General features: G+C 48.9%; 1 protein-coding gene and 1 long non-coding RNA gene across 2 annotated transcripts in view; both read right to left on the minus strand.

The window, feature by feature from the left end:
- RPS18 (ribosomal protein S18) overlaps window positions 1–21,601 on the minus strand; it is a 148,605-nt gene that overhangs the window by 68,620 nt on the left and 58,384 nt on the right. The gene's annotated exons all lie outside the window — the stretch shown is intronic.
- On the minus strand, window positions 7,539–15,948 carry LOC140078058 (uncharacterized). The gene is made up of 2 exons (XR_011849887.1): window positions 15,237–15,948; window positions 7,539–7,797 (listed from the first exon to the last, which is right to left on the minus strand). It is a non-coding gene; the product is annotated as an uncharacterized lncRNA (long non-coding RNA).

Genomic DNA, 21,601 nt, shown 5'->3' on the forward strand with positions numbered 1-21,601 from the left:
CTCCCCAGTAATGTGCCATCTGCCCCCCAGTAATGTGCACTCTGTTCCCCAGTAATGTGAACTCTGCTCCCCAGTAATGTGCCATCTGCCCCCCAGTAATGTGCACTCTGCCTCCCAGTAATGTGCAGTCCGCCCTCCTAGTAATGTGCCATCTCCCCCCCCCCCCAGTAATGTGTCCTCTGTCCCCCCTGGAAGGTGCACTCTGCTCCCCAGTAATGTGCACTCTGCCCCCCCAGTAATGTGCAATCTACCCCCCCCCCTTCTCCCCCCCAGTAATGTGTCCTCTGTCCCCCCTGGAAGGTGCACTCTGCTCCCCAGTAATGTGCACTCTGCCCCCCCAGTAATGTGCAATCTACCCCCCCCCTTCTCCCCCCCAGTAATGTGTCCTCTGTCCCCCCAGGAATGTGCTTTCTGCCCTCCAGTAATGTGCACTCTGTTCCCCAGTAATGTGAACTCTGCTCCTCAGTAATCTGCACTCTGCCCCCCCAGTAATGTGCCATCTACCCCCTCCCCCCAGTAATGTGCCCTCTGCCCCCCCAGTAATGTGCCTCTGGCTCCCAGTGATGTGCCCTCTGCCCCCCCCCAGTAATGTGCCCTCTGCCCCCCAGTGATGTGCCCTCTGCCCCCCAGTAATGTGCCCTCTGCCCCCCCAGTAATGTGCACTCTGCTCCCCAGTAATGTGCACTCTGCTCCCCAGTAATGTGCACTCTGCCCTCCAGTAATGTGCCCTCTGCTCCCCAGTAATGTGCACTCTTCCCCCCAGTAATGTGCACTCTGCTCCCCAGTAATGTGCACTCTCCCCTCAAGTAATGTGCACTCTGCTCCCCAGTAATGTGCACTCTGCCCTCCAGTAATGTGCACTCTGCTGCCAAGTAATGTACACTCTGCTCCCAAGTAATGTGCACTCTGCCCCCCAGAAATTTGCCATCTACTTCCCCAGTAATGTGTCCTCTGTCCCCCCAGTAATGTGCTCTCTGCCTCCCAGTAATGTGCTCTCTGCTCTCCAGTAATGTGCTCTCTGCTCCCCAGTAATCTGCACTCTGCCCCCCCAGTAATGTGCCATCTACCCCCCCAGTAATGTGCCCTCTGTCCCCCAGTAATGTGCCCTCTGCCTTCCAGGAATGTGCCCTCTGCCCCCCCAGTAATGTGCACTCTGCTCCCCAGTAATGTGCACTCTGCTCCCCAGTAATCTGCACTCTGCCCCCCCAGTAATGTGCCATCTACCCCCCCTCCCCAGTAATGTGCCCTCTGCCCCCCCAGTAATGTGCCTCTGGCTCCCAGTGATGTGCCCTCTGCCCCCCCCCAGTAATGTGCCCTCTGCCCCCCAGTGATGTGCCCTCTGCCCCCCAGTAATGTGCCCTCTGCCCCCCAGTAATGTGCACTCTGCTCCCCAGTAATGTGCACTCTGCCCTCCAGTAATGTGCCCTCTGCTCCCCAGTAATGTGCACTCTGCCCTCAAGTAATGTGCACTCTGCCCTCCAGTAATGTGCACTCTGCTGCCCAGTAATGTGCACTCTGCTCCCAAGTAATGTGCACTCTGCTCCCCAGTAATGTGCACTCTGCTCCCCAGTAATGTGCACTCTGCCCTCCAGTAATGTGCACTCTGCTGCCCAGTAATGTGCACTCTGCTCCCAAGTAATGTGCACTCTGCTCCCAAGTAATGTGCACTCTGCCCCCCAGAAATTTGCCATCTACTTCCCCAGTAATGTGTCCTCTGTCCCCCCCCCCAGTAATGTGCTCTCTGCCTCCCAGTAATGTGCTCTCTACTCCCCAGTAATGTGCTCTCTGCTCCCCAGTAATCTGCACTCTGCCCCCACAGTAATGTGCCATCTACCCCCCCAGTAATGTGCCCTCTGTCCCCCAGTAATGTGCCCTCTGCCTTCCAGTAATGTGCCCTCTGCCCCCCCAGTAATGTGCACTCTGCTCCCCAGTAATGTGCACTCTGCTCCCCAGTAATCTGCACTCTGCCCCCCCAGTAATGTGCCATCTACCCCCCCTCCCCAGTAATGTGCCCTCTGCCCCCCCCCCCAGTAATGTGCCTCTGGCTCCCAGTGATGTGCCCTCTGCCCCCCCCCAGTAATGTGCCCTCTGCCCCCCAGTGATGTGCCCTCTGCCCCCCAGTAATGTGCCCTCTGCCCCCCAGTAATGTGCACTCTGCTCCCCAGTAATGTGCACTCTGCCCTCCAGTAATGTGCCCTCTGCTCCCCAGTAATGTGCACTCTGCCCTCAAGTAATGTGCACTCTGCCCTCCAGTAATGTGCACTCTGCTGCCCAGTAATGTGCACTCTGCTCCCAAGTAATGTGCACTCTGCTCCCCAGTAATGTGCACTCTGCTCCCCAGTAATGTGCACTCTGCCCTCCAGTAATGTGCACTCTGCTGCCCAGTAATGTGCACTCTGCTCCCAAGTAATGTGCACTCTGCTCCCAAGTAATGTGCACTCTGCCCCCCAGAAATTTGCCATCTACTTCCCCAGTAATGTGTCCTCTGTCCCCCCCCAGTAATGTGCTCTCTGCCTCCCAGTAATGTGCTCTCTACTCCCCAGTAATGTGCTCTCTGCTCCCCAGTAATCTGCACTCTGCCCCCACAGTAATGTGCCATCTACCCCCCCAGTAATGTGCCCTCTGCCCCCCCAGTAATGTGCCCTCTGCTCCTCAGTAATGTGCACTCTGCCCCCCAGTAATGTGCCCTCTGCCCCCCCAGTAATGTGCCCTCTGCTCCCCAGTAATGTGCACTCTGCCCCCCAGTAATGTGCACTCTGCTCCTCAGTAATGTGCACTCTGCCCCCCAGTAATGTTCACTCTGCTCCTCAGTAATGTGCACTCTGCTCCCCAGTAATGTGCACTCTGCTCCCCAGTAATGTGCCCTCTGCCTTCCAGTAATGTGCACTCTGCCCCCCCCCCCGGTAATGTGCTCTCTGCCTCCCCAGTAATGTGCACTCTGCCCCCCCCCAATAATGTGAACTCTGCTCCTCAGTAATGTGCACTATGCCCCCCAGTAATGTGCACTATGCCCCCCAGTAATGTGCACTCTGCTCCCCAGTAATGTGCACTCTGTCCCCCCAGTAATGTGCCCTCTGCCCCCCCAGTAATGTGCACTCTGCCCCCCCAGTAATGTGTCCTCTGTCCCCCCAGTACTGTGCTCTCTGCCCCCCAGTAATGTGCTCTCTGCCCCCCAGTAATGTGCACTCTACCCCCCCGTAAAGAGCCATCTACCCCCCCCCAGTAATGTGCCCTCTGCCCCTCCCAGTAATGTGCCCTCTGCCCCCCCCCCAGTAATGTGCCCTCTGCCTCCCAGTAATGTGCAGTCTGCCCTCCTAGTAATGTGCCCTCTGCCCCCCCAGTAATGTGCCCTCTGTTCCCCAGTAATGTGAACTCTGCTCCTCAGTAATCTGCACTCTGCCCCCCCAGTAATGTGCCATCTACCCCCCCCCCCAGTAATGTGCCCTCTGCCCCCCCAGTAATGTGCCTCTGGCTCCCAGTGATGTGCCCTCTGCCCCCCCCCAGTAATGTGCCCTCTGCCCCCCAGTGATGTGCCCTCTGCCCCCCAGTAATGTGCCCTCTGCCCCCCCAGTAATGTGCACTCTGCTCCCCAGTAATGTGCACTCTGCTCCCCAGTAATGTGCACTCTACCCTCCAGTAATGTGCCCTCTGCTCCCCAGTAATGTGCACTCTCCCCCCCCCAGTAATGTGCACTCTGCTCCCCAGTAATGTGCACTCTCCCCTCAAGTAATGTGCACTCTGCTCCCCAGTAATGTGCACTCTGCCCTCCAGTAATGTGCACTCTGCTGCCCAGTAATGTGCACTCTGCTCCCAAGTAATGTGCACTCTGCTCCCAAGTAATGTGCACTCTGCCCCCCAGAAATTTGCCATCTACTTCCCCCGTAATGTGTCCTCTGCCCCCCCAGTAATGTGCTCTCTGCCTCCCAGTAATGTGCTCTCTGCTCCCCAGTAATGTGCTCTCTGCTCCCCAGTAATCTGCACTCTGCCCCCCCAGTAATGTGCACTCTGCCTCCCAGTAATGTGCTCTCTGCTCCCCAGTAATGTGCTCTCTGCTCCCCAGTAATCTGCACTCTGCCCCCCCCAGTAATGTGCCATCTACCCCCCCAGTAATGTGCCCTCTGCCCCCCCAGTAATGTGCACTCTGCTCCCCAGTAATGTGCATTCCGCCCCCCAGTAATGTGCACTCTGCTCCTCAGTAATGTGCACTCTGCTCCCCAGTAATGTGCCCTCTGCTCCTCAGTAATGTGCACTCTGCTCCCCAGTAATGTGCACTCTGCTCCCCAGTAATGTGCCCTCTGCCTTCCAGTAATGTGCACTCTGCTCCCCAGTAATGTGCACTCTGCCCCCCCCCCGTAATGTGCACTCTGCTCCCCAGTAATGTGCACTCTGCTCCCCAGTAATGTGCACTCTGCCCCCCCAGTAATGTGCCATCTACCCCCCCCCCCCAGTAATGTGCCCTCTGCCCCCCCAGTAATGTGCCTCTGGCTCCCAGTGATGTGCCCTCTGCCTCCCCCAGTAATGTGCCCTCTGCCCCCCAGTGATGTGCCCTCTGCCCCCCAGTAATGTGCCCTCTGCCCCCCAGTAATGTGCACTCTGCTCCCCAGTAATGTGCACTCTGCCCTCCATTAATGTGCCCTCTGCTCCCCAGTAATGTGCACTCTTCCTTCCCAGTAATGTGCACTCTGCTCCCCAGTAATGTGCACTCTGCTCCCCAGTAATGTGCACTCTGCCCTCCAGTAATGTGCACTCTGCTGCCCAGTAATGTGCACTCTGCTCCCAAGTAATGTGCACTCTGCTCCCAAGTAATGTGCACTCTGCCCCCCAGAAATTTGCCATCTACTTCCCCAGTAATGTGTCCTCTGTTCCCCCAGTAATGTGCTCTCTGCCTCCCAGTAATGTGCTCTCTGCTCCCCAGTAATGTGCCCTCTGCCTTCCAGTAATGTGCACTCTGCCCCCCCCCCCCCCCCGGTAATGTGCTCTCTTCCTCCCCAGTAATGTGCACTCTGCCCCCCCCCCAATAATGTGAACTCTGCTCCTCAGTAATGTCAGTAATGTGCACTATGCCCCCCAGTAATGTGCACTCTGCTCCCCAGTAATGTGCACTCTGTCCCCCCAGTAATGTGCCCTCTGCCCCCCCAGTAATGTGCACTCTGCGCCCCCCCCCCAGTAATGTGTCCTCTGTCCCCCCAGTACTGTGCTCTCTGCCCCCCAGTAATGTGCTCTCTGCCCCCCAGTAATGTGCACTCTACCCCCGCGTAAAGAGCCATCTACCCCCCCCCAAGTAATGTGCCCTCTGCCCCTCCCAGTAATGTGCCCTCTGCCCCCCCCCCAGTAATGTGCCCTCTGCCTCCCAGTAATGTGCAGTCTGCCCTCCTAGTAATGTGCCCTCTGCCCCCCAGTAATGTGCCCTCTGTTCCCCAGTAATGTGAACTCTGCTCCTCAGTAATCTGCACTCTGCCCCCCCAGTAATGTGCCATCTACCCCCTCCCCCCCCCAGTAATGTGCCCTCTGCCCCCCCAGTAATGTGCCTCTTGCTCCCAGTGATGTGCCCTCTGCCCCCCCCAGTAATGTGCCCTCTGCCCCTCAGTGATGTGCCCTCTGCCCCCCAGTAATGTGCCCTCTGCCCCCCCCAGTAATGTGCACTCTGCTCCCCAGTAATGTGCACTCTTCTCCCCAGTAATGTGCACTCTGCCCTCCAGTAATGTGCCCTTTGCTCCCCAGTAATGTGCACTCTTCCCCCCCAGTGATGTGCACTCTGCTCCCCAGTAATGTGCACTCTGCCCTCAAGTAATGTGCACTCTGCCCTCCAGTAATGTGCACTCTACTGCCCAGTAATGTGCACTCTGCTCCCAAGTAATGTGCACTATGCTCCCAAGTATTGTGCACTCTGCCCCCCAGAAATTTGCCATCTACTTCCCCAGTAATGTGTCCTCTGTCCCCCCAGTAATGTGCTCTCTGCCTCCCAGTAATGTGCTCTCTGCTCCCCAGTAATGTGCTCTCTGCTCCCCAGTAATCTGCACTCTGCCCCCCCAGTAATGTGCCATCTACCCCCCCAGTAATGTGCACTCTGCTCCCCAGTAATGTGCTCTCTGCTCCCCAGTAATCTGCACTCTGCCCCCCCAGTAATGTGCCCTCTGCCCCCCCAGTAATGTGCACTCTGCTCCCCAGTAATGTGCACTCTGCCCCCCAGTAATGTGCACTCTGCTCCTCAGTAATGTGCACTCTGCTCCCCAGTAATGTGCACTCTGCTCCCCAGTAATGTGCCCTCTGCCTTCCAGTAATGTGCCCTCTGCCCCCCCAGTAATGTGCACTCTGCTCCCCAGTAATGTGCACTCTGCTCCCCAGTAATCTGCACTCTGCCCCCCCGGTAATGTGCCATCTACCCCCCCCCCCAGTAATGTGCCCTCTGCCCCCCAGTAATGTGCCTCTGGCTCCCAGTGATGTGCCCTCTGCCCCCCCCACAGTAATGTGCCCTCTGCCCCCCCAGTAATGTGCCCTCTGCCCCCCAGTAATGTGCACTCTGCTCCCCAGTAATGTGCACTCTGCCCCCAAGTAATGTGCACTCTTCCCCCCCAGTAATGTGCACTCTGCTCCCCAGTAATGTGCACTCTGCTCCCAAGTAATGTGCACTCTGCTCCCAAGTAATGTGCACTCTGCTCCCAAGTAATGTGCACTCTGCTCCCCAGTAATGTGTCCTCTGCCCCCCCAGTAATGTGCACTCTGCTCCCCAGTAATGTGCACTCTGCCCCCCAGTAATGTGCACTCTGCTCCCCAGTAATGTGCACTCTGCCCCCCAGTAATGTGCACTCTGCTCCTCAGTAATGTGCACTCTGCCCCCCCCCCCCCCCGGTAATGTGCTCTCTGCCTCCCCAGTAATGTGCACTCTGCCCCCCCCAATAATGTGAACTCTGCTCCTCAGTAATGTGCACTATGCCCCCCAGTAATGTGCACTCTGTCCCCCCAGTAATGTGCCCTCTGCCCCCCCAGTAATGTGCACTCTGCCCCCCCCAGTAATGTGTCCTCTGTCCCCCCAGTACTGTGCTCTCTGCCCCCCAGTAATGTGCTCTCTGCCCCCCAGTAATGTGCACTCTACCCCCCCCCCCCGTAAAGAGCCATCTACCCCCCCAGTAATGTGCCCTCTGCCCCTCCCAGTAATGTGCCCTCTGCCCTCCCCCCAGTAATGTGCCCTCTGCCTCCCAGTAATGTGCCCTCTACCCCCCAGTAATGTGCAGTCTGCCCTCCTAGTAATGTGCACTCTGCACCCCCAGTAATGTGCCCTCTGAGTGCAGAGTGCACATTACTGGGGGACAGAGGACACATTACTAGGAGGGCAGACTACACATTACTGGGAGGCAGAGGGCACAAAACTGGAAGGGGTAGAGGGCACATTACTGGGGGGTAGAGGGCAGAGGGCACATAACTGGGAGGGGTAGAGGGCACATTACTGGGGGGGGAGGGCACATTAATGGACAAAAAAAAGAACTTTTTGATCTTGCCAATTGGCTGTAATGAAAAAAAGAGTGAAACATTTGAAGGGGTCTGAATACTTTCCGCTCCCTTCTGGCACAGCACAGACCTCCAGGTGCCATGTGGGATTGGAGTATTTATTATCAGGTCTTTTTATGGTAAAGAATATTCAAGTAGTCAATAATATATATCACTAATAGCAGCCGCACTGTGTATACGTCTTTATAGCTTCAAGTAATGATGTCCGGTGCTCGGAGATCTCAGACGGAGGAGCCGGAGTCCCAGGTCCTGTCCCAGATCTTCCAAAATGGTTTCTTTGCGATACGTTTCCTGTAGACGGATAGAAGAGGTTACAGCGCCGCACACATCCACAGGTAGACTTCGGTATTACAGCTAACGAGAAAAAGGCTGCGCTACCAGCCCGATAACAGAAAAACTCATTCACGTGGCTTCCGGCTACCGCACACTATACGTGGCTTCTCATCCACCATAATATGGAGTCACATTAGTCGATCCTCCTCCCTGGCTCCCCACTTATTCTACAGGAATCGGATCTAGAATTTGCCCCCCTATACATTGAATATTTAGTATCAATTCCTCTCCCACAGTGAGCAGAAGACCCCCAAAAAAGTGAAACCTCCTGGAATCCCTGAGAGGGGCAAAATATCGTGAGCGCCAAGTCCGCCCGGCGGTCACATGTGTGATATGTGATTATATGCCCCATTTCTCTGGATGGGACCGGCAAGTAGAGCGCCCACATCACACAAAGGGTGTGGCTTAGTAAAAGAGGCGGGGTCATCCCTGATCATTATTAATAGCTCATTATTATCAGTAATTAACCTGGAGAATAACTGGAATTTTCCCTTCGGACTGGAGAAGTCTGACATGATCCTCTCTGTGCACATTCATATTAACCTCCTCTTCTATGACGCGTGACATTACACAGTATTAGGGGGGCACGTCAGTGTTTAGGAAGCATTTATATGGGGCTCACAGCAGTGTAATGTAATGTCCTGCATAATATGTCACCATGATAACTATACAGTATTTTGTGGACTATAAGGCGCACCAGAGTATAAGGCGCACCATCTATAAATGCTTGGTAAAATGTCTAGGTTCATATATAAGGCGCACTGGACTATAAGACGCACTGGACTATAAGACGCACCTGATTATAAGGATGAATGACCAGCAGGTGGCAGACCTGTGCACAGTGCCAGGCAGCTGTTGTCTGTAAGTACGGTTCATATATAAGGCGCACCGGATTATAAGGCGCACCTGATTATAAGGATGAATGACCAGCAGCTGGCAGACCTGTGCACAGTGCCAGGCAGCTGTTGTCTGTAAGTACGGTTCATATATAAGGCGCACCGGATTATAAGGCGCACCTGATTATAAGGATGAATGACCAGCAGGTGGCAGACCTGTACACAGTGCCAGGCAGCTGTTGTCTGTAAGTACGGTTCATATATAAGGTGCACCGGATTATAAGGCGCACCTGATTATATGGATGAATGACCAGCAGGTGGCAGACCTGTGCACAGTGCAAGGCAGCTGTTGTCTGTAAGTACGGTTCATATATAAGGCGCACCGGATTATAAGGCGCACCTGATTATAAGGATGAATGACCAGCAGGGGGCAGACCTGTGCACAGTGTCAGGCAGCTGTTGTCTGTAAGTACGGTTCATATATAAGGCGCACCGGATTATAAGGCGCACCTGATTATAAGGATGAATGACCAGCAGGTGGCAGACCTGTACACAGTGCCAGGCAGCTGTTGTCTGTAAGTACGGTTCATATATAAGGTGCACCGGATTATAAGGCGCACCTGATTATATGGATGAATGACCAGCAGGTGGCAGACCTGTGCACAGTGCAAGGCAGCTGTTGTCTGTAAGTACGGTTCATATATAAGGCGCACCGGATTATAAGGCGCACCTGATTATAAGGATGAATGACCAGCAGGGGGCAGACCTGTGCACAGTGTCAGGCAGCTGTTGTCTGTAAGTACGGTTCATATATAAGGCGCACCGGATTATAAGGCGCACCTGATTATAAGGATGAATGACCAGCAGGTGGCAGACCTGTGCACAGTTCAAGGCAGCTGTTGTCTGTAAGTACGGTTCATATATAAGGTGCTCCGGATTATAAGGCGCACCTTATTATATGGATGAATGACTAGCAGGCAGGGGGCAGACCTGTGAACAGTACAAGGCAGCTGTTGTCTGTAAGTACGGTTCATATATAAGGTGCACCGGACTATAAGGCACACCTGATTATAAGGATGAATGACCAGCAGGTGGCAGACCTGTGCACAGTGCAAGGCAGCTGTTGTCTGTAAGTAAGGTTCATATATAAGGCGCACCTTTGATTTCAGAGAAATTCTAAGGATTTTTTGTGCGCATTATAGTCCGAAAAAAACAGTATGTCACTAGAGGCCTTTACTGCGGACCTATGATTTACACCATTGCCTAATTGTAGCCCCTGCTCTCCATCTAGCAGTCATACACTAATACTTCAGTATTATAGTAGTTATAAGACATATGAAGCCCTCGTGTGGTGTCCTCCGCGCCGGTGTAGTGCTGCGCTCCATATTTTGGGACCCAGTGTAACAATCAGTGTGACCAGATATCTGATATTATAAGGAAACATCTTCCCATTCTGAGCCGTGATGACACCTGGGAAGAAATCCTAAAGGAGGGATTATTACTGTATCTACCGAGGCCACAGCCCTGGAATATTTACTGTCCCCTAATAGTTTCCCATCCCAAGATGGCGGCACTGGGTGCTCACACATAAGGGCGGCTATTGCTGGGATGGGAGTAGGTGCAATATTTACAAACACAAACTTAAAGGGAACCTACCACCACGATTCTACCTATGCAGGTAGATCGGGTGGTAGGTGGATGTGAGGGACGTGAGGAGAGCTCTTTTTTAGAGCTAATCCTCACGTCCCCGCTAACTTTTGGGAAACTTTATTCCACTAATATGTAAATTCTGTTATGCGGCTACTGGGGCGTGGAGTACCCGGGCACGAGGCTACACAGCGCGGCTACTCCACGCCCCAGTAGCCACGTTACTCCTCCTACCCTGTTGTGTGCGGCGCGCAGCTACGAGGAGCGACAAGCAGGAGTTCTGCGCATGCGCAGAACACTAGCATGTCGGACTAGGGCGCGCAGCTACGAGGAGCTGTGCGCCGTACACAACAGGGTAGGAGGAGTAACGTGACTACGGGGCGTGGAGTAGCCGCGCTGTGTAGCCTCGTGCCCGGGTACTCCACGCCCCAGTAGCCGCATAACAGAATTTACATTAGTGGAATAAAGTTTCCCAAAAGATAGCGGGACGTGAGGATTAGCTCTAAAAAGGTCTCTCCTCACGTCCCTCACATCCACCTACCACCCAATCTACCTGTATAGGTAGGTTCCCTTTAACATCCCACAGGATCCGAGGCTCTTAGTATCAGGAGACACACGAATCGTGTGATGTATCTTATGGAGTGCACTGAATGCCGCCTCCAGTGTGTGGGATGTAGCGCATAGCGGGGGGCACATTACAGGGGTAGCCCCAAAAATATAACCAGTGCCTGCGGCATTGCAGGAGCTTCCATTCATTTCGGGCTCCCACTCTGGGTCTGTGTCACGTATGCGAGTTATTGCTATTCATTATATTACATCTGACAAACGGGGAGGAGATCGGACTGAAAAATGTAATATTGCAGAGGTGAAGGAGGTGCTTACACGAGAAACGAGACGTCCACAGGGACTCAATACCAGAAACAATGTAACGTACGTCTATTGACTTTCTTTTCATATATTCCGTTCTGACTCCTCCTCCGATGTGTCTGTCCAATCACCATCTGCCTCCTAATCATGTGTCCTGCTGCAGTAGTGTCACACTTCCCCTCGCTACTATACATGTTGGTGCTCTTGCCTTGAGCAGACGAGGTAGGAATAAGGACCATCACCACCTCTAATGTCTGTTCTCGCCGTGTGTGCGTGGGTTTCCTCCGGGTCCTCCGGTTTCCTCCCACACTCTAAAAACATACTGGTAAGTTGATTGGATTGTGAGCCCTGTGGGGACAGGGACTGATCTGACAAACTCTGTGCAGCGCTGCGGTATATGTGTGTATGCTATATAAATGTCTGTGCACACGTTTTAATGGATTGTTTGTATTTTTTTTAATATTCTTATGGACTAATAAACAAAGGATCAACATTTTTTACTGAGCTGGTGCCAAAGGGGTCTATTCACTTTTTCTCTACATTATAGCAGTTATATTCCTGTACATAGGGGGCAGTATTATAGTAGTTATATTCCTGTACATAGGGAGCAGTATTATAGTAGTTATATTCTTGTACATAGGGGGCAGTATTATAGTAGTTATATTCTTGTACATAGGGGGCAGTATTATAGTAGTTATATTCCTGTACATAGGGGCAGTATTATAGTAGTTATATCCTTGTACTTAGGGGGCAGTATTATAGTAGTTATATTCCTGTACATAGGGGGCAGTATTATAGTAGTTATATTCCTGTACATAGGGGGCAGTATTATAGTAGTTATATTCCTGTACATAGGGGGCAGTATTATAGTAGTTATATCCTTGTACATAGGGGGCAGTATTATAGTAGTTATATTCCTGTACATAGGGGGCAGTATTATAGTAGTTATATCCTTGTACTTAGGGGGCAGTATTATAGTAGTTATATTCCTGTACATAGGGGGCAGTATTATAGTAGTTATATTCCTGTACATAGGGGGCAGTATTATAGTAGTTATATTCCTGTACATAGGGGGCAGTATTATAGTAGTTATATCCTTGTACATAGGGGGCAGTATTATAGTAGTTATATCCCTGTACATAGGGGGCAGTATTATAGTAGTTATATTCCTGTACATAGGGGGCAGTATTATAGTAGTTATATTCCTGTACATAGGGGGCAGTATTATAGTAGTTATATTCCTGTACATAGGGGGCAGTATTATAGTAGTTATATTCCTGTACATAGGGAGCAGTATTATAGTAGTTATATTCCTGTACATAGGGGGCAGTATTATAGTAGTTATATTCCTGTACATAGGGGGCAGTATTATAGTAGTTATATTCCTGTACATAGGGGCAGTATTATAGTAGTTATATTCTTGTACATAGGGGGCAGTATTATAGTAGTTATATTCCTGTACATAGGGGCAGTATTATAGTAGTTATATTCTTGTACATAGGGGGCAGTATTATAGTAGTTATATTCCTGTACATAGGGGGCAGTATTATAGTAGTTATATTCCTGTACACAGGGGGCAGTATTATAGTAGTTACATTCCTGTACATAGGGGCAGTATTATAGTAGTTATATTCTTGTACATAGGAGGCAGTATTATAGTAGTTATATTCCTGTACATAGGGGTCAGTATTATAGTAGTTATATTCTTGTACATAAGGGGCAGTATTATAGTAGTTATATTCCTGTACATAGGGGGCAGTATTATAGTAGTTATATTCCTGTACATAGGGGGCAGTATTATAGCAGTTATATTCCTGTACATAGGGGGCAGTATTATAGTAGTTATATTCCTGTACATAGGGGGCAGTATTATAGTAGGTATATTCCTGTACATAGGGGGCAGTATTATAGTAGTTATATTCTTGTACATAGGGGGCAGTGTTATAGTAGTTATATTCCTGTACATAGGGGGCATTATTATAGTATTTATATTCCTGTACATAGGGGGCAGTATTATAGTAGTTATAGTCTTGTACATAGGGGGCAGTATTATAGTAGTTATATTCCTGTACATAGGGGGCAGTATTATAGTAGTTATATTCCTGTACATAGGGGGCAGTATTATAGTAGTTATATTCTTGTACAAAGGGAGCAGTATTATAGTAGTTATATTCCTGTACATAGGGGGCAGTATTATAGTAGTCATATTCCTGTACATAGGGGGCAGTATTATAGTAGTTATATTCTTGTACACAGGGGGCAGTATTATAGTAGTTATATTCCTGTACATAGGGGCAGTATTATAGTAGTTATATTCCTGTACACAGGGGGCAGTATTATAGTAGTTATATTCCTGTACATAGGGGGCAGTATTATAGTAGTTATATTCTTGTACATAGGGGGCAGTATTATAGTAGTTATATTCTTGTACATAGGGGGCAGTATTATAGTAGTTATATTCCTGTACATAGGGGGCAGTATTATAGTAGTTATATTCCTGTACATAGGGGGCAGTATTATAGTAGTTATATTCCTGTACATAGGGGGCAGTATTATAGTAGTTATATTCCTGTACATAGGGGGCAGTATTATAGTAGTTATATTCCTGTACATAGGGAGCAGTATTATAGTAGTTATATTCCTGTATATAGGGGCAGTATTATAGTAGTTATATTACTGTACATAGGGGGCAGTATTATAGTAGTTATATTCTTGTGCATAGGGGCAGTATTATAGTAGTTATATTCTTGTACATAGGGGGCAGTATTATAGTAGTTATATTCCTGTACATAGGGGGCAGTATTATAGTAGTTATATTCCTGTACATAGGGGGCAGTATTATAGTATTTATATTCCTGTACATAGGGGGCAGTATTATAGTAGTTATAGTCTTGTACATAGGGGGCAGTATTATAGTAGTTATATTCCTGTACATAGGGGGCAGTATTATAGTAGTTATATTCCTGTACATAGGGGGCAGTATTATAGTAGTTATATTCTTGTACAAAGGGAGCAGTATTATAGTAGTTATATTCCTGTACATAGGGGGCAGTATTATAGTAGTCATATTCCTGTACATAGGGGGCAGTATTATAGTAGTTATATTCCGGTACATAGGGGGCAGTATTATAGTAGTTATATTCCTGTACATAGGGGGCAGTATTATAGTAGTTATATTCTTGTACATAGGGGGCAGTATTATAGTAGTTATATTCCTGTACATAGGGGGCAGTATTATAGTAGTTATATTCTTGTACATAGGGGGCAGTATTATAGTAGTTATATTCCTGTACATAGGGGGCAGTATTATAGTAGTTATATTCTTGTACATAGGGGGCAGTATTGTAGTAGTTATATTCTTGTACATAGGGGGCAGTATTATAGTAGTTATATCCATGTACATAGGGGGCAGTATTATAGTAGTTATATTCTTGTACATAGGGGGCAGTATTATAGTAGTTATATTCTTGTACATAGGGGGCAGTATTATAGTAGTTATATTCCTGTACATAGGGGGCAGTATTATAGTAGTTATATTCTTGTACATAGGGGGCAGTATTATAGTAGTTATATTCCTGTACATAGGGGCAGTATTATAGTAGTTATATTCCTGTACATAGGGGGCAGTATTATAGTAGTTATATTCTTGTACATAGGGGGCAGTATTATAGTAGTTATATTCCTGTACATAGGGGGCAGTATTATAGTAGTTATATTCCTGTACATAGGGGGCAGTATTATAGCAGTTATATTCCTGTACATAGGGGGCAGTATTATAGTAGTTATATTCTTGTACATAGGGGGCAGTATTATAGTAGTTTTATTCTTGTACATAGGGGGCAGTATTATAGTAGTTTTATTCTTGTACATAGGGGGCAGTATTATAGTAGTTATATCCTGTACATAGGGGGCAGTATTATAGTAGTTATATTCTTGCACATAGGGGGCAGTATTGTAATGGAATATTATAGCTTGACTCTATCCACTTTTAATAAAAATAACATTACTTATCCGCTGGTAATGGTCACATTTTGTGTCTCTTCTCACCTTAGAGTTCCAGGTCTTCTTCTCCCTCCTCCTGCATTAGAAGACGATCTTTCAGTGCCCGGAACATTGGTGCCCAGGGAACGATGTTGTACAGGATGTAGGACACCTCACCTACTAGAATCAAGAGGAAGATGGCAAGAAGTGTCAGAAAAATTCTGTCGGCCCAATGTACAATTTTCATCTTCGTGGTGCGCTGCTCCCAGGGGACATTTTCCGGAGAGGGTGTCACCCTTGCAAGAATCTCAAAGGCATCTTCAGTATAATCATCATCATCATCATCATCTGGAGGTGGTGTAGGGAGGAGGGAGGCAGAAGGGTCCTCAGTGTCACTGTTATTGGTGTCCATCGCACGTGTCCAGAGAGTTCGTGGTACAGCCCTTAAAGGGATAAAAGAAAAATAGCAAAGCAGAAGATAAAGTGGATCCTTTGATGTATATAAGGAGCATCAAAACCAAAAACTAATAGTAGTCAGAAGAAGTTACGGCTCAATATTGTAAAGAAATAGAAGAAACAGGGACAGGAATAGAGGCCGGATGTAGAAAGCCGAAAAAAACCAAGGGATCTAGACCAGAACTACTAACAAAAACAGAAAGGAGCCGGGAGACTGTGCGATGTCTAATCTGGAGACATCCACCGTCAGCAGGCAGCGGATTAGCAGCTCACACTCCTTATGTCCCTGTTATACTCAAGTCTTCTCCTGCTGACACAAGTGACGTCTAAAATATAGAATTGAAAAATTTTATAAAGAAGTTTAAAAAAATAAATAAAAAGAAGTTTGAAAATTTTTTTTTATAAAAACATCCATTTAAAGAGGTCCCTTCACCCTTCACCCCCTCCTCCAGCTCTTTGGCTGCTTTTATAGGTGCAGCACCAGGATACCCCAGTAATCTGTACCGCAGGTTTTACCCCCCAACCTACTCACTTCTATACGTAGTTGGTGGTAGATTGTACAAGATGAGGGTCACGGGTGCCTCTTCGTGGTGGCTGCAGACTTACTCACCCATCACCGCTCCAGCAACGGCGCCTGTGATCCGGCGTACACGTCCTCGCCCCCTAGTGCAGCGCACATCGGCTGAAGTTTAAAGGCCCAGCGCACCGCTAATTGGCGCCGGCCGTTGCCCTGTTGTATAGTCGGCCGCTTCCTATGACTCCTGCCGAATCTTTGTGGCCAGTTGCCTTAGAGAAAGTGTTATTATGGAGACTCTTATGTTTTATCCGTTGTGACCTCCACTCCGTATCCTGACCTCGATTCTCTGCTCCGTCTACTCCGTTTCTGTGCCGCCTGTCTTGACCTCCTGCTTGACTTCATCTCTGACTCAGTTTGTCATCCCTGTACCTCACCTTGGCCACTACTGCGAGCAAGTTGAGCCTGTGGAGCGTCCTGGTGGTACCACGCTGCAGCAAGTCCAACCTGCTTTGTGGTGGGCTCCGGGTGCCACTAAGACTCTGCACCCAGGCTCACTTCATCAGTGGTTCAGTTGGTCCATCACTACCAATCCGGACAATGAGGTACCCGGTACATATAAGGTACATATTGGGTGCTAAAACTAACGGAATGCTTATGAAAAATGAAATGTCAATTTTGCTATGAATTGAGTATATTTAGTGGGAATACCCCTTTAAGTCTCCTCTCTGCTCCTATAGGTGGAGCCAGTTCTGTGTATGTTGCTACTATTGTCATACTCCAGTCTTCACAAGGGAAGGGAAGACATTTCCAGTTCACAAGGAAAGAAAGACATAAGAAAGAACAAAAAATTATTAATCTTTTCTCATATGCTAGACACATGATAATCAGAAACAAGAATACAAGACAGTCATGTGTCATAAAGCAAAAATAGTAACTTTACCAATACACAAATTACAAGCATCGGACAATCAAATGATTAAAAACAGTTAAAAAGGGTCAAACAAAAGTTTAAACCCAAACAAGTGAGCACCGAGGAATCTGCGGCACCTGATAATGGCCACAAAATAGCCCTCTCAAGTGCCCCACTTCAAAGAGTCCCCTTCATGGTCTATGGTCCGGTCCACCGACATCAGAGATGAACCATCGATGAAGGATTCTGGTAGTGTTACAAATGGTGGTGATAAATCTGTCACAGGACTGCCTCGTACTGGAGGTAAGACATGTTTATCTTCTGCCACCTGGGCTCCGGAATTTTCTAGAAACTGACTAGTAGACTGATTTCTTTTTTTTTTAGAAAGTTGGGCACATGATCTCCACTTGAGGCATCATGATGGATTGATCTGGATTATAGGAGAGTGCAGATGTTGAGGCAGGAGGAACACTGAAGGAAATAGTCTCAGAGGGGTAATAACTTTCTGTGATATTCTAAAAGATGGCTGGAGAAGAAGGCTCCTGGGAAGATCCTTACGTGGTGCCTGCTACCTGATCAGAAGAGGAGGATGGTATGGTAGACATCAGAGGTGACTTCACTATTGTCAACTGAACAGTGTCAGGAGCATCTACTTGAACGTCAGGAGTCCCTGAAGAAGTTGTCTACTGGAAAGGCCTTGTAGATGATACTTTAGATGAATCGCCATGAGGCAGGAAAAAGGACTCTGTGGCTGGTTTATCGTCTTGTAATGATACAATGGTCTCATCTTGATATACACAAGGCTTGTCACCTTCAGTGAGGTCTTCTTTTTTGACTACAGGCAGTCCCCGGGTTACGTACAAGATAGGGTCCATAGGTTTGTTCTTTGTATGTAAGTCGAAACTGTATACTTTATAATTATAGATCCAGACAAAATGTTATTTTGCCCCGGTGACAATTGGATTTTCAAAATTTTTTGCTGTAATTGGACCAAGGATTATCCATAAATCTTTATTACAGACACTTTACAGCTGATTATTGCAATCTAGGACTAAATTAAAGCATCCAGAGAGCTTCCTCAGAGATCACAGTGGGCAGAGGAGTCCGTCTTTAATGGGTCGTCTGTAAGTCGGGTGTCCTTAAGTAGGGGACCACCTGTAGTTCCCACAGATGGCATGTCCTGCTGAGTCAAAGGCTCACACGTTGATGCCTGGGAGACTAGATTGTCAGCAGTGAAAACCCAAGGGGCTGTAGGGTCAAGCCAAGATGAGTAACCTCAGCGCACCCTCCTGCAATGACTGACCTCACCACCTCAGCCCCTTTGTGCACTTCTCCCCTGGTGGCCTCCAACTCCCTTGTCACTTGACGTCTTAAATCTGCCAACTCCTTGAGGAAACCCTTGAGGAAATCTGTCTGTTCTGTCCCTTGAGGGTGTACAACTGAAGGCACTTTGAGAGCCCAGTGTGTCACTGAGGAGTGGTTCTGAGGGTCCACAACATCTGTAACAAGAATCAGTATATGAATGTGCACCTGTAGGCAGGTGTATGTATCTAATATACTCTATGTATAAAGAAGAGTAGGGCCAGAAGAACACCGGTCCTGTAGACATTAGTAGCAGTAAGTCAGAGTGGTGGGAGATGCTAAAGAAAAGGGTGGCGAGATTCTTCCACCAGCTCTCGAGCCTCAGGAGCCTGGACAGGTACCGCCTGTATCAGGGCCTGAGGAGGAAACTCCAGGATCTCGTCTCGACTGGAGGTAGTCGTGAGGACATCTCCAGAGTGAAATCCTTGCTGAAGAGGTGTCAGTACGATAGACACGCATCTTTGGTTTTAGAGAGGGATTACGGGAAATACCGCTCGCCCGACCCTTACAGAAACTGCAAGATGTCAGTGAATGGTAAAGTTGTCACAGGACTGGTTGACAGTACGGGATCCCTGAAAAGGTCCAGATCAGGGATTCTGGAGGTCGTCAGATCCTTCTACTCGCACCTCTTGGGCAGGAAGGATCTAGATCGGGATGTGATGTTGGCTTTCCTGGCTGAAACTGTCCCTGAGCCAGGAGTAGACCCTTCTCTTGATGTTTTGACAGAGATGATCAGTGAAGAGGAAGTCAGCCGGGCGAAATCGCCAGGTCCGGATGGCTTAACATCTGAGTTTTATAAGACCTTTAAGGACGCTTTGGTTCCCCTCTTGACTGAGGTATTCAATGAGTGTCTTTCCTCGGGCGCTCTGCCGAAGTCAATGAGGAGGTCTGCCCTGATCATCCTGTCAAAGGGTAAGGACCGATCTCGTATTGAGAACTGGTGGCCCATAGCGCCGGAACCCCTCTGGACTCGGGTCTACAGTCTGTTCTTCCAGCTGTTATGGGGGAATAGGCTGAACCTTATCAAGAGGGAGGTTACTCACCGCACGAGGAGACAAGGAGGGTTGTGTATGGTCAACCCTGTGGTGTTCCTAGTGAATACCTTTCTTAAGATCAATGTAGCAAACCTCTGGAAAGAGAGGGCTCCTCCGTGGGTATACTTCTGCAGGGGATGGGCTCCTCCGTGGGTATACTCCTGTAGGGGATGGGCTCCTCCGTGGGTATACTTCTGCAGGGGATGGGCTCCTCCGTGGGTATACTCCTGTAGGGGATGGGCTCCTCCGTGGGTATACTCCTGCAGGGGATGGGCTCCTCCGTGGGTATACTCCTGCAGGGGATGGGCTCCTCCGTGGATATACTCCTGTAGGGGATGGGCTCCTCCGTGGGTATACTCCTGCAGGGGATGGGCTCCTCCGTGGGTATACTCCTGTAGGGGATGGTTTCGGCCTTTCTTCCAGGAATGGGAGACAGGAGGGCAAGTGAAGGATCTCCGCACACCGCATGGGCATCTTCTGGCTTACCCTACCCTGGTGGAAGAAGTGGTTAGGAACATTCTGGGTGACCTGGTGAAGGTGCGCTCTCTGGAGTATCTGAGGCTGGGCACGGGGAGGGCCTCTCTCCTTTGGAGGGGGTTCTCCTTTTTGTGATGGGTGCCATGTCTCGGCGCTGGCCGGCTGCCAATTCTGTTAAGTAGCCAGCCCCTTCCTGTGTCCCCTGCCGCATCTTTGTGCTTCTGTTCCTGACTCTGATCCCGTGCTGCCTGTCTGTCCCCGACCACGAGTTTGCCTTACGATTCTGTACTTTGCCTTGGCCACCACCGCGGACTAAGTCGCGCCTGTGGATCAACCTGGTGGTACCACGCCGCAGCAAGTCATACCAGCTTTGCGGCGGCTCTGGTGAAAACTCCGCTCCCAGGTGTCGGCTTACATCATCATCCGCAGTGGTCCAGTGGGTTCACTACCCCTGAAGCCTGACACTTTAGTGTCCCTTAGTCTGTCATCTCCGCTCCTGGTTTTGGGCTGATGCTGTAGATTTTTGTTTTGTTTTCTGAGTATGTAGTGATATGGGGATTGCAGGCGCCGAACCGGCGCTTTATGTGGTTTTGATTTGTATGCTGAAATACCACTACAGGCAGTCCCCTGGTTACGTACAAGATGGGGTCCATTGGTTTGTTCTTAAGTTGAATTTGTATGCAAGTCAAAACTGTATATTTTATAATTGTAAAAATTATTTTTTTTGCCGCAGTGACAATTTTTTTTGCTGTAAAGGGAACAAGGATTATCAATTAAGCTTCATTACAGACACCTTACAGCTGATCATTGCAGTCTGGAACTATAGTAACATCCAGAGAGGTCACCAGAGGTCACAGGGGGCAGAGGGGTCCGTCTGTAACTAGGGGTCGTCTGTAAGTCAGGTGTTCTTAAGTAGGGGACTGCCTTTATATACCAATATACTTTATTTTGTCGGTGAAGATAAGAGACCTATAAACATCAGCATCATCGGTATCTGGACCTGACGGGGGGAGAGGTACATTCCTGAAATACGATGTCCACTCTAATTTTCATAGTATATGAAAATTCATCAAGTCCATCGAGTCCAACCTTTAAGAAGTGTTTTTCCTCATAACCTGTGATATTTTTGCTCTCAAGCAAGGCATCCGGGCCTCTCCTGAACATGTACAAAGAATCCGCCATAACAACTTTCAATAAACATCTGGATACGTCTGAGCAGTGCGTCTAATTCCAATCTGACTTTTTTTTTTTGCCTAAATCATATAGACTGCTACATACTTCACTGCTGAAATCACTGGTCTCATCGGCCTCAGACAACAGAGCGACCAGCTGTCACATCTGAATGATGCAAGGACTCCCTTACACTGCCCAGCGCTCGGCCCGTGGCATCTGAGGAGCACATGGGTCCACAGACAGAACACGTGCATGTGCCACGGGGATTAGAGTTGTAATGATGGAAACAATATAAGGAAGAATATTTCATTACCTGGAGGATTTTGATGCATGGACCCCCCTGTGTCACCTGCTCGTGTTCAGGTACTGAGTGTTTTATTCAGATTTTGTTTTTTTCCCATGGTATCTGAAAAAACTGCTGTGGCCGCTACATCTCTGTATAATCTCTGTATAATTAGATAAAATATGAGAAAAGTCCTGACATTTGTCCCATGAAGTAATG

The sequence above is a fragment of the Engystomops pustulosus genome, chromosome 9 (assembly GCF_040894005.1).
Source record: "Engystomops pustulosus chromosome 9, aEngPut4.maternal, whole genome shotgun sequence".
Taxonomy (NCBI): domain Eukaryota; kingdom Metazoa; phylum Chordata; class Amphibia; order Anura; family Leptodactylidae; genus Engystomops; species Engystomops pustulosus.